The 15,756-nt window shown below is 37.3% G+C and overlaps 1 long non-coding RNA gene across 1 annotated transcript in view; it reads right to left on the bottom strand.

The window, feature by feature from the left end:
• Positions 1–15,756, bottom strand: part of LOC306638367 — a 71,751-nt gene that overhangs the window by 34,579 nt on the left and 21,416 nt on the right. The gene's annotated exons all lie outside the window — the stretch shown is intronic.

Raw genomic sequence — 15,756 nt, 5'->3', positions numbered from 1 at the left:
GGGTGAGGGTCAGGGTTTGATTCTCAGCACCACATAAAAACAAATAAAGAAAATAAAGGTTAAATTCTTTAAAAACAAAACAAAACTCAGAAGACATGAATGGAAAGGGATTAGGATTTTTTTCCTATAGCTTTAGTGAGATTCAACTATAAAAGTTTTATTAAAAATGCACTGAGCCTTGCCCTACTCTCTTTTGAAGTAGAAGTATGAACCGCATGGTCTGCAATGGAAAGAGAGAGGCCAGCTTGGTGTAGATTGTTGTTTCATAAGATTCTATTTGGCAAGTTGTCCACTTCAGCATGAAGAAGAGAATCCAGGGACAGATGAGCGTGTGGTAAGATAAAGAAGGTAGACATGTAGAAAATAACAAAATCCTACCACCAAGTGGCTCAAATTCTCTGATCATTAGGCTGTACACATCTCTAAGAGGAAGTTTGAAGATATGTTATAAAACTAAACATGAGTTCCTTGAAATCAGAAACCATACAGAACTTAATTTGTATTAATTTACTTTCTTTGTGAGTTTAATATGAGACACTCAATGATTCCTTGTCGAATTGAATTAATTGGGGAGATTCTCTACTGACTGCTCCTAAGTTTGTTATGGATGATTGCAAGTTGATTTTAGGAGAGTCTTCTTAATTGGACTTGTAGACACAGATGCTGCTCAAATGGTGTCTCTGAAAGCTTGTGCAGAAACATCTAGAAGCTGGTGTTCTATTTGTCAGTTCTACAGTTGTGAAAGGGGTTTCATTCATTCATCCGACACACTAAAATTCTTTAAAATTTTATTATAAATTAATAATTTATTATATATATTTGTGGGGTACAAAGTGATGTTATGATGTAAGAAAATATGTGGAATAATTAAGTAAATTAGCATATGTATTACCTCAAATGCTTATTTTTTGTGGTAAAAATATTTGAAATTTACTTTGTTAAAAATTTTGAAATGTGTAATACATTATAATTAACAGTATTCACTGTACTATGAAATAGGTCTCAAAACAAAACAAAACCCTATTCATCCCGTCTGAGATTTTGACCATCATCTTCCCATTCCTTCCACCCTCCAGCCTCTGTAACTACCATTCTACCTTCTGATTTTATTAGTTTGACTTTTTTAGATTCAGCATGTAAGTGAGAATACATGTATTTGTCCCTCTATGTCCAGTTTATCTCATTTAGCATTATGTTCTTCAATCCTATTCATGTTGATGCAAATGATGGAATTTCCTCCTCTTTAAAGGTTCAATAGTATTCCTTGAATATCACATTTTCTTTATCCATTCGTCTGCTGATGGGTGTGTGAGTTGATTTCATAACCTGGTCGTTGTAAATAGTGCTTCAAGGAACATGGGAACACACACATCTCTTCTGCCTACTAATTCAGATATTTTGTATAAATACCCAGAAGTAGATTGCTGGATCATATGATAATCTTAGCTTAAGATTTTTGGGGGAACTTCCATATTAATTTTCATACTAATTTACATTTTCATCAATAGTGTAGAAGGGTTTCCTTTTCTTCACATTCTTGCCTACTCTTTTTATCTTTTGTCTTTTTGATGATAGCCCTTCTGAGAAGTATGAGATAGTACCTCATTGTGATTTTAATTTGCATTTTGCTAGTAATTAGTGATGTTGAGCATCTTTTCACTATCATATTTACTTATTGAGTGCCAGCTCTGGGATAGGCAGGTGTCATGACTTATATAGGCACCTGCGTTGACTAGTTTCCTAGCTCAGTGATCTCTTTTCATTATGAGTATTTATTCTTATACATGTATTTTTAATTATAAATTATATCCTTGAACACTTCTATGAATATAATATCCATTATAAAACATTTATGGTAATAGCAATTTTAAAAGATGAGGTAAGTACAAAATAAGTAATATTTAATTATTTCATTTATTAACAATACAAAAATATATTTGACCTCATAAGTATAAATAATATTTAGACGGAGAAGAGTTATTGAATATAATTGCATTTATAAATCTTTGTGGTATGTCAATTTGAAGGAACAGGCCTAACTTTGATTTCAGTACTTTATTTGAATGGAGGTCATAGTTGAAAAGGAGACATAAAAAGATATTTAGGTCCAAGTAAAAGTAGTGTGTCATTGACTGTGCTAAGTAAATTATAGAAAATCATTTAGAAATACCTTCCAACAATTATGCAAAGGACTTATTTTTCAATTTGACCTTTAAATTCCCATCTTTGCTGAGGTCAACTAGTCTCACAAACTCATTGATGATGTTGCCTTTTTATATTTTTAACACAATGAATTAAAAACCACTCAAAGTCTTTATTTGGAAAAATTTTAAACAAGCTAAAAAATTCTGTTTCCACTTTATTTTTTTTTTTCCCTAATGAAAAGGATTGTGAAGATATGAGAGTGCTGTTTTTTTTTTTTTTGGTTGTTGTTGTTGTTGTTGTTGTTTGTTTTGTTTTGTTTGTACTGGAGATCAATTCCTGGGCCTTGTGCAGACGAGGTGAGCACTCTATCACTGAGCTATCTCCCCAATTCATGAAAGTTTTTATGGGTGACACACAATATGATTCCAACATGCAGCCAAGATTGAGAACTGCCACTCATCACCCTTTCCCCTCCAGAGGGGTTCCTATTCTGGTCAGGCCTGAATGCTGTAACAGACAGCTCAGATGTAATTTGTGAATTATTTGTCAGCGTCTCCTAATTCATAGGATTTGGTTAAAAATGTCTTTTAGAGGAAGGAGAAATGTGATCGGTATGTTGCTGGGGACTGAACCCAGGGCTTTGCATGTGCTAGGCAAGAGCTCTGTCAATGAGCTAAATCCCCCGCCCATGTGATCAGTATGTTTTTACCAAGATGATTCTAGATAGGTATTTCTCTTTATTCTGAAAGGGATTATCTTGTTTTCTCTCCCAAATAACTCAGACTTATATTTCCATGTTTTCCTTTTAAATTGAAATTTACAAACCATTTCACTAAATAGAAATAGCATAATCCTTTGTGTATAGCCAACAAAGGGGCCCAGGGCCTTGGGGAAAAGATGCATTAAAAATGCCTGAACTCCATGGCAGACCTGATTTCTAAAGAAGTTCTTTCTTTCTGCTTCAGGAAAGTAAGTCAGGAAAAAGATTTTTCAAAGTTGCAACATTGGGCTCTGTTCACCCCTTGAGAAAGTGACTTTCTGGCCCGTAGTATTTGAAGATCAGGAGGCAGACAGCAGATGCTAGTGATGCAGAGTGGGATTCTGAGTAGAACTTCCAGCTCCCATCTGTGACCGAACCATCACTCACAGGGACACAGAGATGCAGTGGCTGCTGTGTTCCAGGTGGAAGCCCTGATTAGATGCACTTCTGAAATTGAATGACAGACCCTTTCACATATCAAAGCCATTATCACCTCATCTGAGGCAGCGAGCAAAGTGGAAAGAACGGTTTGGAGCAGGCGGCGTAAGTAGGTTGGAAAGGGGATAAGTTATGTGATAATATGTATAAAATGTTCATTGTAATATCAGTTCCTCTTAAGTAGAAGGTTAGAAAATATTCTTGCATCTTAAACTTTTAAAATTGAAAAACAGCTCACAGGTGTGATAAAAACACTTTATAAGCAAGATTTAGTCACATTGGTTTTCTTGTAGCTGATATTGAAAGAGTCTCTTGACTGGAAAATAAAATCTACCTTCCTGTTCATAGCATTCATTCTTCACTAGTTCCAGTTCTGAAATAAGAGTATCTTTTATACAATTTTTTAAAATAGTCTTTAAAATGCTCTTTTCTTTAATAATAATGTGGTTGTCATAAGCCTTTTGATACTGGTAACCAGAGTCATTAAAATTAGAAGGTATACGTAGACTTTCTGAAAATTCTGTTTTCTTCACCAGGACAGTTCAGGGCAGTGACCTGGGTTCCTCAGAAGCCGCTGGGTTGGACAGCCATTCATAATCCAGGTGGGTTGGGAAGCATCTGAGAAAGGCACACCTACCAGGGCTGATTCCTCTCGAGTATGCCCTGAGGTTATGAAAGAGTCTTAATATTTCACTTCTACCCATCATTTTATTATGGAGAATTTCAAATATGCATAAGAATTTAAAGAATTGTACAGGAAACACCAATATATGCACCACCTAAATTATACAACTAGCATTTAACTCTAGTTTATCACAAATCTATCCATCTACCCACCCTCTATTTCTCAGTTAATCCATCTTATATTTAGATGCATTTCCAAGTATGTTGAAACATCATTGCACTCACTACGGAATATATATATATATATATGCATATATATATGCATATATATATATATACAGGTATGATGTGTATATATTTGATATTAGTTTAAGGTTTTTTTTATTGTGATGTCAAATATATACATAGGAAAGCCTACAAATCTTAAAGGTATATACCATTCATTAAGTTTTGGAAAATGTGTATGGCTATGTACAAGTATCCATTATCATACAAAATAATACTATTAATCCCCAGATTCCCTCATATTCATTATCAGTCACATTCTACCTCCACATCCTTAGACTTAACCATCAATTTTTTTCATCATAGATTTGTGTTGCTCATAGCAGAATTAGCATGAATGGAATCATACAGTATACATTCTTTTGTGTAACTCTTCTTTCTTTTAGCATGTTTTATATTCATCTAGATAGTTCCATGTATAGGTAATTTGTTCCTTTTTATTGCTGCATCATGCTCCATAGCATAAATCTGCCAAATGGTGTTTATCCATTCTCCATTGACTGACATCTGACCTGTTAAGGCCAATAAGAACATTCTTGTACAAGTATGTGTGTGTAGATATGTTTTTATTTCTCTTAGGTAGATAATTAAGAATGAAATAACCAGATCATACTGTGTTCTATGTTTTGCTTTATAACTTCCAGAATATTTTCCAAAGTGACTGTGACATTTTACATTCCCAACACTGACAAATGAGAATTCTGCTTATTGCACATTGCTGACAACTCTTGGTATATCTCACTTTGGTTCTAATTTGCATTTCTTTTGATGACTAATGATGTTGGACATTTTATCCTATGTGTATTTGCTGTCATTTATTTTCCTTTGTCACATGTCTGTTTAAACATTTTGACAGTTTTTAGTAGGCCAATTTGTTTCATTGAATTACAAGTGTTCTTACATATAATCTGAATATAATTCCTTTATCAGATACATGTAAAGTGGATGTTTTCCCTTAGACTGCCTTTTGCCTGCTCATTTTTCTAGTGGTGTTTTTTGTAAAGCTTTAAATTTTGATGTGTACAATTAATCACTTTTTTATGGGTGTTTATTTCTAAGAAATCTTTACCTCTTTTCAAGTTCTGAAGATATACTATTTTCTTCCAGAAGATTGGTGGTTTTATGTCTTACATACAAATCTATGATCCATTACTTCTGTGTGTGATGTGAATAGGACTCAGGAATCTCACTTTTACTTTTTTTCAACATGGATATTGATTTTCTAGCATGTTCTTGTTGAAAAGTCTTTCCTTTCTCCAATGGATTGCTCTGATGCTTTTGTTGAAAATTAAATTGTGTAAGCGTGATTCTATTTTTGGACTCTCTTCTGATCTGTTTGTCTATCCTATGCCAGTACCATGCTGTCTTAATGATTATGGCTCTATTGTAAGTTTTAAAATCAAATGTATAAATCCTTCAACTGGTTCTTTTTTCAAGATTCCCTTGAATATTTTAAGCGCTTTGCATTTTCATGTCAATTTTAGAATTAGCTTGTCAATTCATATAAAAATTCCTGATGAGTTTGTGTTTGGAATTTCAATAAAGCAATAGACCAATTTGTAGATAATCAGCATCTTATAATACTGCATCTTCCAACCTACAGACATAGACAATTTAACTTCCTTTTCTACACTTTGGATGCCTGATTGTTATGGCTAGGATTTACAGAACTGTGTTGAATAAGAATGGTGAAAGTAGTCATCCTTGTCTGGCTCCATCTTAGAGAGAAATTTTGTAGATTTTCCCCATTCAGTGTAATGTTAACAGTGTGTGTGTGTGTGTGTGTGTGTGTGTGTGTGTGTGTGTGTGTGTTTTGGGGTGCTGGGGATTGAACCCAGGGCCTTGTGCTTGTAAGGCAAGCACTCTACCAACTGAGCTATATCCCCAGCCAAACAGTGAGGTTTTAAAAAATGGCCTTTATTATATCCAGGTAAGTTCCTTCTATATTTAATCTGAGTAATATTTTTATCATGAAGAGATATTGAATTTTACCAGATGCCCTTCCTACACTTATTTATTTTTTACTTTTTATTATTGTAAACAAATTGGGTACAACTTGTATCTCTGGTTGTATATGAAGTAGTGGCGTACCATTTGTGTAATCATACATTTATATAAGGTAATGGTGTTAGATTCATTCTGTTATTTTTTCCTTCCCCCCACCCCTCTCACTCCTCTTTTCCCTCTATACAGTTCCTCCACCTCCAGTCTTGCCTCCCTTCCACCCCCCACTATGTATCATCATCTGCTTATCAGTGAAATCATTTGTCCTTTGGTTTTTTGAGATTGGCTTATCTCACTTAGTATAATATTCTCCAATTTCATCCATTTGCCTGCAAATGCCATAATTTTATTCTTCTTTATGGCTGAGTAATATTCCATTGTATATATATACCACAGCTTCTTTATCCACTCATCAATTGAAGGGCATCTAGGTTGGTTCCAAAATCTGGCTATTGTGAATTGAGCAGCTATGAACATTGATGTGGCTGCCTCACTGTAGTATGCTGATTTTAAGTCCTTTGGGTATAGGCCAAGGAGTGGGATAGCTGGGTCAAATGGTGGTTTCATTCCAAGTTTTCTAAGGAATCTCCACACTGCTCTCCAGAGTGGCTGCCTTAATTCACAACCCCACCAGCAATGTATGAGTGTACCTTTTCTCCCACATCCTTGCCAACACCTGTTGTTGCTCGTATTCTTGATAATTGCCATTCTAATTGGGGTGAGATGGAATCTTAGGGTGGTTTTGATTTGCATTTCTCTTATTACTAGAGATGTTGAACATTTTTCCATATGTTTGTTGATTGCTTGTAGATCTTCTTCTGTGAAGTGTCTATTCATTTCCTTAGCCCATTTCTCGACTGGATTATTTGAATTCTTGGAGTAGAGTTTTTTGAGTTCTTTATAGATTCTGGAGATTAGTGCTCTATCTGAAGTATGATTGGCAAAGATATTCTCCCACTCTGTAGGCTCTTTCTTCGCATTGCTGATAGTTTCCTTTGCTGAGAGAAAGCTTTTTAGTTTGAATCTATCCCAGTTATTGATTCTTGCTTTTATTTCTTGTGCTATGGGAGTCCTGTTAAGGAAGTCTGGTCCTAAGCCGATATGTTGAAGATCTGGACCTACTTTTTCTTCTATAATCTGCAGGGTCTCTGGTCTGATTCCGAGGTCCTTAATCCATTTTGAGTTTAGTTTCGTGCATGGTGAGAGATATGGGTTTAGTTTCATTCTGTTGCATATGGATTTCCAATTCTCCCAGCACCATTTGTTGAAGAGGCTATCTTTTCTCCATTGCATATTTTTGGCACCTTTGTCTAGTATGAGAAAATTGTATTTATTTGGGTTTGTGTCCGTGTCCGCTATTCTGTACCATTGATCTACCGGTCTATTTTGGTACTAATACCATGCCGTTTTTGTTACCATTGCTTTGTAGTAGAGTTGAAGATCTGGTATTGCAATACCCCCTGTTTCACTCTTCCTGCTAAGGATTGCTTTAGCTATTCTGGGTTTCTTATTCTTCCAGATGAATTTCATAATTGCTTGCTCTATTTCTGTAAGGTACGTCATTGGGATTTTAATTCGAATTGCATTGAATCTGTATAGCACTTTAGGTAGTATGGCCATTTTGACAATACTAGTTCTGCCTATCCAAGAAAATGGAAGATCTTTCCATCTTCCAAGGTGTTCTTTAATTTCTTTCTTTAGTGTTGATAGTTCTCATTGTAGAGGCCTTTCACCTCTTTTGTGAGATTGATTCCCAAGTATTTTATTTTTTTCAAGGCTATTGTGAATGGGGTAGTTTTCCTAATTTCTCTTTCTGAAGATTCATCACTTATGTATAAAAATGCATCGGATTTATGAGCATTGATCTTGTAACCTGCTACTTTACTGAATTCACTTATGAGTTCTAAGAGTTTTCTGGTGGAATTTCCAGGTTCCTCTAAATATATAATCATGTCATCAGCGAACAGGGATAGTTTGAGTTCTTCTTTTCCAATTCGTATCCCTTTAATTTCTTTGGTCTGTCTAATTGCTCTGGCTAGAGTTTCAAGTACAGTGTTGAATAGAAGTGGTGAAAGAGGGCATCCCTGCCTTGTTCCAGTTTTTAGGGGGAATGCTTTCAGTTTTTCACCATGAAGAATGATATCGGCCATGGGCTTAGCATAGATGGCCTTTACAATGTTGAGGAATGTTCCCACTATCCCTATTTTTTCTAGTGTTTTGAGCATGAAGGGGTGCTGTATTTTATCAAATGCTTTTTCTGCATCTATTGAAATAATCATGTGATTCTTGACTTTAAGTCTATTGATATGGTGAATGAAATTTATTGATTTCCTGATGTTGAACCAACCTTGCATCCCTGGGATGAAACCCACTTGATCATGGTGCACTATCTTTTTAATATGTTTTTGTATGCAATTTGCTAAAATTTTGTTGAGAATTTTTGCGTCGTTGTTCATTAAGGATATTGGTCTGAAATTTTCTTTCCTTGATGAGTCTCTGTCTGGTTTAGGTATCAGTGTGATATTGGCTTCATAGAATGAGTTTGGGAGGGTTCCCTCCTCTTCTATTTTATGGAATACTTTGAGAAGTATTGGAATGAGCTCTTCTTTAAAGGTTTTGTAGAACTCGGCTGAGAACCCATCTGGTCCCGGACTTTTCTTTGTTGGTAGGCTTTTGATGACTTCTTCTATTTCAGTACTTGAAATTGGTCTATTTAAATTGTTTATGTCCTCCTCGTTCAGTTTAGGCAATTCATATGTCTCTAGAAATCTGTTGATGTCTTTGAGGTTTTCTGTTTTGTTGGAGTATAGATTTTCAAAATAGCTTCTAATTATGTTTTGTATTTCAATCCTGTCTGTTGTGATATTTTCTTGTTCATTCCGAATTTTAGTGATTTGGGTTTTCTCTCGTCTTCTCTTTGTTAGCGTGGCTAAAGGTTTATCAATTTTGTTTATTTTTTCGACGAACCAACTATTTATTTTGTCAATTTTTTGTATTGTTTCTTTTGTTTCATTTTCGTTGATTTCAGCTCTCAGTTTCACTATTTCCTGTCTTCTACTACTTTTGGTGCTGTTCTGTTCTTCTTTTTCTAGGGCTTTGAGCTGTAGTGTTAGGTCGTTTATTTTTTGAGTTTTACTTCTTTTATTAAATGTGCTCCATGAAATAAATTTCCCTCTAAGTACTGCTTTCATAGTGTCCCAGAGATTTTGATATGATGTTTCTTTGTTCTCATTTACCTCTAAGAATTTTTTAATTTCCTTCCTAATATCTTCTGTTATCCATTCATCATATAATAGCATATTGTTTAATCTCCAGATGTTGGAATAGTTTCTGTGTTTTACTCTTTCATTTATTTCTAACTTCAATCCATTATGATCTGATAGAATACATGCTAGTGTCTCTATCTTCTTGTATTTGCTAACATTAGCCTTTGTGGCATAATATATGTCTATTTTAGAGAAGGATCCATGTGCTGCTGAGAAGAAAGTGTATTCACTCTTGGTTGGATGGTATATTCTATAAATGTCCGTTAAGTCTAAATTATTAATTGTGTTATTGAGATCTATGGTTTCTTTGTTCAATTTTTGTCTGGAAGATCTGTCGAGTGGTGAGAGAGGCATGTTAAAATCACCTAGTATTATTGTGTTATGGTCTATTTGGTTTCTGAAATTGAGAAGGATTTGTTTGACATACATGGATGAGCCACTGTTTGGGGCATAGATGTTTATGATTGTTATATCTTGCTGATTTATGCTTCCCTTAAGCAGTATGAAATGTCCTTCTTTATCCCTTCTGATTAACTTTGGCTTGAAGTCCACATTATCTGAAATGAGGATGGATACTCCAGCTTTTTTGCTGAGTCCATGTGCATGGTATGTTTTCCCCCATCCTTTCACCTTTAGTCTATGGGTATCTTCTTGTATGAGGTGAGTCTCTTGCAGGCAACATATTGTTGGATCTTTCTTTTTAATCCAATCTGCCAGTCTATGTCTTTTGATTGATGAATTCAGGCCATTAACATTCAGGGTTATTATTGAGATATGATTTGGTTTCCCGGTCATTTGGTTCATTTTTAAAATTTTATTTATTTATTTGTTTGACACAACTTGCCTCCTCCTTTATTTGACAATTCCTTTAGGATAATTCCTCCTTTTGCTGATTTGCTTCTTTGTTTTTCATCTCTTCCTCATGGAATATTTTGCTGAGAATGTTCTGTAATGCCGCTTTCTTTTTGTAAATTCTTTTAGCTTTTTTTTATCATGGAAGGATTTTATTTCATCGTCAAATTTGAAGGTAAGTTTTGCTGGGTATAAGATTCTTGGTTGGCATCCATTTTATTTCAGGGCTTGAAAAATGTTGTTCCAGGCCCTTCTAGCTTTTAGGGTCTGGATTGAAAAATCTGCTGATATCTGTATTGGTTTCCCCCTGAATGTAATTTGGTTCTTTTCTCTCACAGCCTTTAAAATTCTGTCTTTATTTTGTATGTTAGGCATTTTCATTATAATGTGCCTTGGTGTGGGTCTGTTGTAATTTTGTGTATTTGGAGTCCTATAAGCCTCTTGAACTTGATTTTCCATTTCATTCTTCAGATTTGGAAAAATTTCTGATATTATTTCATTGAATAGATTGTTCATTCCTTTGGTTTGTTTCTCTAGGCCTTCCTCAATCCCAATAATTCTTAAATTTGGCCTTTTCATGATATCCCATAGTTCTTGTAGATTCTGTTCATGATTTCTTACCATCTTCTCTGTTTGTTCAACTTTGTTTTCAAGGTTAAATATTTTGTCTTCAATATCTGAGGTTCTGTCTTCCAGGTGTTCTATCCTACTGGATATGCTTTCTATGGAGTTCTTAATTTGGTTTATTGTTTCCTTCATGTCAAGGATTTCTGTTTGTTTTTTTTCAATATCTCTAACTCTTTATTGAAATGATCGTTTGCTTCCTGTATTTGCTCTTTTAACTGTCGATTGGTGCGATCATTCAATGCCTGCATTTGCTCTTTCATCTCATTGTTTGCTTCCCTGATCATTTTAATTATGTAAAATCTGAACTCCTTTTCTGTCATTTCTTCTGCCATGCTGTCATTGGGTTTTAGTGATGTAACATCTAGATTTGTTTGCAGCATTTTCTTTCCTTGTTTTCTCATATTGTTCAGGTATCAGTGGTCCGCTGAGATATTGCAGATTTCCTTTATTGACTTACAATGTCCCTGAAGATTTCTATATATATCCCCTTAGCCTTCAGTAGGCTGAAGTCTTGGAGGAAGTTGATAATGCGGTGCTCCACAAGGAATCTGCCTCTCTAGGAGTGGTGGCCTTCAGGTGGGGTCTATTCCCTGCTAGTGGGCAGAGGTATCTCCACTTGTTGACCAGTGGTCATCCAAAGGGGAACTAGGCTGCGGGCTGAGGCAAGGCCTGTTTGGGCCTGTGTCTCTGGTTTTACCGTCCTTGTGGGGAAACCTCACCCGGCAGGGTAGACTCACCCGGTGGGGAGGTCTCGCTGGTCAGTTCCCTCCTAGAGGTTCCCCTCAATTTACAGCTACCACCTGGGCTGGGCTGCCTTCCTCTGCAAAGTTCCCAGGGGCCCGGCCCTACCCTAAGCCTGTCTCTGTGCGGCTCTTCCACCCAGAAGCCTCCTAGATCCTGGGACCCTGCTCTGCACCTAATCGCCTGGCTATGTGGCCCCTCCTCTGAGCAGCCACCTGGGGCCCCGTACAATCGCTCTGAGTCCCAGAGACCCGCCACTCGCCTCTTCCTCCAGACAGCCGCCCAGTATTCCGGTGCGGTCCCTAGGAGTCCAAGCAACTCACTGCGTGCCTCCTCCTCCCACCGACCACCCGTAGCCCGGGGCAATCAACCACTCTGAGTCGAAATGACCCTCCCTGTTCCTCCTCCTCCTCCAGGTAACCCCCTGGGTGTTCAGGAGCGGTCACTCTGAGTGGCTCTGAATCCACGTGACCCGCTGCACGCGTCCTCTGGGCTACCGCCCGGAGCTCTGGTGCGGCCACTCGAGACCAAGTGACCCACCGCGCTTCTCCTCCAGGCAGCCCCCCTGTGTTCAGGAGCGGTCGCTTTAAGTCTAAACAACTCACCAATCGCCTCCTCCTCTGAGCAGCCGCCTGGAGCTCTAATCCAGTCACTGCGAGTCCAAACTCCCTGCCGCGCTCCTCCTCTTCCTCCTCCTACTCCTCCGGGCAGGCCTTGGTGTTTAGAAGTGGTCTGAGTCCAAACAGCTCGCCACGCAGCCCCTCCTCTGGCAACCGCCTGTAGCTCTGGTGTAGCCACTCTGAATCCAAGCGGCCGCGCTCCTCCTCCTCTTCGTCTTCAGGGCAGGCCCCGGTGTTCCGAAGCGGTCGCTCTAAGTCCAAACAGCTCGCAGCGCAGCTTCTCCTCTGGCAACTGCCTGTAGCTCTGGTGCAGTCACTCTGAATCCAAGCGGCCACACTCCTCCTCCTCCTCCTCCTCAGGGCAGGCCCTGGTGTCCTGAGTCCACACAGCTCTCCTCCCCGCTCCTCCCCTGGGCAGCCTCCGGAGCCCCAGTGTTTGCTCCGAGTCCCAGCACTGTGCTGAGCAGCCTCCTTTACGACGCTCCCAGTTGTCCGAGTTCACTGCTCCAGCAGGGGGAGGGGCGTCTCGCCAGCAGCCCTACTTCACAAGTTCCCTGCATTCCAGGACTACCGTCCCATCCCGGACGCCTCCCCAATGGGAGAGACTCACCCGGCTGCTTTGAGTTGGTCCCAAGTCTCTCAATTTCTCCTCTTTTGAATCCTGAGTCCTGGAGCAACATGAAATGCAGCCACCCTCTAGGCCGCCATCTTGAAACTCCCCACATTTGCTCTTTTAACTGTTAAGTGGTGCGATCATTCAAAGCCTGCATTTGCTCCCTCATCTCATCGTTTGCTTCTCTGATCATTTTACTTATGTACATTCTGAACTCCTTTTCTGACATTTCTTCTGCCGTGCTATCAGTGGATTTTATTGATGTAGCATCTAGGTTTGTTTGGGACATTTTCTTCCCTTGTTTTCTCATATTGTTCAGGTATCTACCCCTCTATTAGCACAACTGAGATATTGCAGATTTCCTCTATTGACTTATTGTGTCCCATGTAGATTTCTAATAATTCACCTCCTAGCCTTCAGTAGCCTGAAGTCTTGGAGGAACTTGATAATGCAGTGCTCCACAAGGAAGCTGCCCTACTAGGGTGTTTGTTGAACCATCCTTTTATCCTTTTATCCTTTTATTTGAGGAATTCCACAGGATCATGGTAAATAATCTTTTTTCCCCACATTTTTTATTGGTACATTATAGTTGTACATAGTGATGGAATTTGTTTTTACATATTTGTACATGCACACAACATAATTTGGTCGATATCACTCCCCAGCACTTCCCTGCTCCCTCACTTCTTCCCATCCCTGAGTGTCTTCCCTCTACTGATCTCCCTTTGATTTTCATGAGATCCTTCCCCCTGACCTTTCATTTCCTTTTTCCTTTCTAGCTTCCACATATGAGAGAAAACTTATGACCATTGACCTTCTGAGTTTGACTTATTTCATTTAACATAGTCGTCTCTAGTTTTGTTTATTTTCTGCAAATGACATAATTTAATTTTTCTTTATGGTTGAATAAAAATCCATTGTGTATATATACCACATTTCCTTTATCCCTTCGTCTGTAGTTTGGCTATTATAAATTGTGCTGATATAAAGATGGGTATGCACATATATCTATAGTATGATGACTTCCATTCTTTAGGATAAAAACTGAGTAGTTGTATAGCTGGATCATATGGTGGTTCCATATAGCTTGTCTTTTGAGAAGCCTCCATACTGATCATTTCCATAGTGATTGTATTAATTTAGAGTCCCACCAACAGTGTAAAAGTGTTTCTTTATTCTACATCCGCTCCAGCATTTATTATTTGTATTCCTGATGACTTCCAGTCTGACTGGTGTGAAATGAAATCTCAGTGTGGTTTTGATTTGCATTTCCCTAATTGCTAATGACGTTGAACATTTTTTCATATGGTAATAATATTTTTAATGTGCTGTTGGGTTTGGTTTGCTAGTCTTTTATTGATGATTTTTGGCCTGTATTTACTTTTTTATTGTATCTGTATTTAATTTATCAGGATTATAAATCAAGATAATGCTGGTCTTGTAGAATGTGTTTGGAAGAATTCCTTCCTCTTTTTTTGGGAGATAAATTCAGGAAAATTAGTCCTTCTTTAAATGTTGAATAGAAATAGCAGTAAAGTCATCTGGTCCTAGGCTTTTCTTTGATGGGAGACTTTGCTACTGATTCAGTGTTGTTACTTGTGATTGGTCTGTTTGGGTTTTCTATTTCTTCATGTCTAGGAATTTGTCCATTTCTTCTAGGTTATCAAATTTGTTGGCATATGATTGTTCATAATACTCTCTAAGGATCCTTTGTATTTCTGTTGCATCAGTTGTCTTAGTCTAGCAAGGGTTTCTCTGTTCTGTTTCTTTTGAAGAATAAGCTCTTTGTTTTGTTGATCTTTGTATTTTTTTAGTTTCTTATTTATTTCAGCTTTGATCTTTATAATGTCTTTCCTTCCCCTAATTCTGGGTTTGATTTATTCTTCTTTTTCTTATTCCTTGAGATTTATCAATAGTTTTTTTTTCCTTTTTTTGGTACCAGAGATTTAACTCAGGGTCTTGTGCATGCAAGGCAAATGCTTATACATTGAGCTACATTCCCAACCCTTTTTAAAGTTTTATTTTAAGACTGGGTCTCACTAAATTGCCCAGGCTGACCTTGAACTTCCAATCTTTCTGCCTCAGCCTCTGAGGTATCTGGGATTACAGGTGTGCATCACAGTGCCCTGCTTAGGTTGTTTATTTGAGAGATCTTTTTTTTTTTTAAATGTAGCACTGATTACTTCAAACCTCTCTTGGTAATGCTTTTACTGCATTCCATGGGTTTTTGTATGTTGTATCTCCATTTTTATTTGTTTCAAGAAATTTTTAAAGTTTCCTTTTCAATTTGTTACTTTATCTGTTGGTTGTTCAAAAGTAAGTTGTTCCATTTCAATTTATTCACATGGTTTCTGAAGTTTTTCTTGTTACTGATTTCTAGTTTTATTGCATTGTGGTTGGAAAAGATATTTGATATGATTTCATTTTTTAAAAAAGTTGTTGATACCTGTTTTGATTTCTATCATATGATTTATCTTGGAGAAATTCCATGTGCTCATGAAAAGAATGTGTATTTGGCAACTGTTGGATGAAATGTCCTGTAGATGTATTAGGTCATTTGGTCATTTAACTCTGCTGTTTCTTGGTTGATTTTCTACCTGGATGATCTTTCCATTGATGAAAGTGGGGTGTTAAAGTCCCCAACTATATTGTATTGCAGTCCATTCTTCCCTTTATGTCTATTATTATTTGCTTTGTATATTTGGGTGCTCCAATATTGGGTGCATATATATTTAGAATTATTATTTCCTCTTACTGAAATGACTCCTCTTTTTTATATGA

The sequence above is a fragment of the Sciurus vulgaris genome (genome assembly GCF_902686455.1).
Source record: "Sciurus vulgaris genome assembly, chromosome: 11".
Classification (NCBI taxonomy): domain Eukaryota; kingdom Metazoa; phylum Chordata; class Mammalia; order Rodentia; family Sciuridae; genus Sciurus; species Sciurus vulgaris.
The sequence above is the reverse complement of the archived record's forward strand: the minus strand, read 5'-3'. Positions and strand labels throughout refer to the sequence as shown.